The sequence below is a fragment of the Palaemon carinicauda genome, chromosome 36 (assembly GCF_036898095.1).
Source record: "Palaemon carinicauda isolate YSFRI2023 chromosome 36, ASM3689809v2, whole genome shotgun sequence".
NCBI lineage: Eukaryota > Metazoa > Arthropoda > Malacostraca > Decapoda > Palaemonidae > Palaemon > Palaemon carinicauda.
In genome coordinates, this window is record NC_090760.1 from 16,193,942 (window position 1) to 16,195,642 (window position 1,701).

Consider the following 1,701-nt stretch of genomic DNA (forward strand, 5'->3'; position numbering starts at 1 on the left):
GCGTGTTTATTGTCAAATCCACATTGTGGAGGCACTTAGAAAACAAGAGTTTTCAGTTTCCTCTTGAAAGCCCTCGGATATCTAGTGAGAGCTTGTTGTATAGTCTTGGGGCGGCATATTTGAAAACTCTAGAACCTACAGTAGACATAATCTTGGTTCTAATATTTTGAAACCATCTGTAACTATTCTGGTATCTACAAGATTCGTTGGCTGCGCGATGCGTAGCAATTCTCTTAGATATTTTAGACGTCCGGTTCGGATAACTTGATGGGTTATTGTACATATCTTAGGATCTATTCTAGCTTTAATAAGCTGCCAATGTAATTCTATTATTATTATTATTATCATCATTATTATTATTACTAGCCAAGCTACAACCCTAATTGGAAAAGCAAGATGCTATAAGCCCAAGGGCTCCAACAGGAAGTAGGTTGGCCAGAGTACCAGCCACCCGTTGAGCTACTACCGCTAGAGAGTTTTGGGGTCCTTTGACTGGCAAGACAGTACTACATTAGATCCTTATTTCTGGTTACGGTTCATTTCCCCTTTGCCTACACATACACCGAATAGTCTGGCCTATTCTTTACATATTCTCCTGTGTCCTCATACACCTGACAACACTTGAGATTACCAAACAATTCTTTTTCCCCCAAGGGGTTAACTACTGCACTGTGGCTACTTTCCTCTTGGTAAGGGTAGAAGAGACTCTTTAGTTATGGTAAGCAGCTCTTCTAGGAGAAGGACACTCCACAATCAAACCATTGTTCTCTAGTCTTGGGTAGTGCCATAGCCTCTGTACCATGGTCTTCCACTATCTTGGATAAGAGTTCTCTTGCTTGAGGGTACACTCAGGCACACTATTCTATCTTATTTCTCTTGCTCTTGCTTTAAGTTTTTATAGTTTATGTAGGAAATATTCAAATGTTACTGTTTCTGAAATATTTTATTTTTTTCTTGTTTCCTTTCCTCATTGGGCTATTTTCCCTGTTGGAGCCCCTGGGCTTATAGCATCCTGCTTTTCCAACTAGGATTGTAGCTTAGCAAATAATAATAATAATAATAACAGGGAAAAATAGCCCAGTGAGGAAAGGAAATAAAGAAATAAATAAACTACAAGAGAAGTAATGAACAATCAAATTTAAAATATTTTATGAAAAGTATCATCAAAACATATATTTCATATATAAACTATAAAAAGACTTTTGCCAGACGGTTCAACATAAAGACATTTGCTGCAAGTTTGAACTTTTGATTAGGAGTGATCCATCCTTGGGGTGGGGCACCTTTCATCAGTTTTACTCCTCTGTCTATTGTGTTTTGTAATTTCTTAAGTTGCATTTTAGATAGTTTGTGGTAGATGGAATTGCAGTAGTCAATCCTGGCAATAACACATTTAATTACAAGTTTCTTTACATAATATTCATCCAGGTACTTCTTTACAGAAGCATTAATTGCTAAGCTACAACCCTAGTTGGAAAAACAGGATGCTACAAGCCCAAGGGCTTCAATAGGGAAAATTGCCCAGTGAGGAAAGGAAATTAGGAAAAACCACAAGCGAAGTTCAAGAACAATAATAACATTAAAATAAATCTTTCATATATAAACTATATAAAACTTGAAAATAACAAGAGGATAAAAACATCAAAATAAAAAGAGGAAGAGAAACAAAATAGAATATTGCACCAGAGTGTACCCTCATGC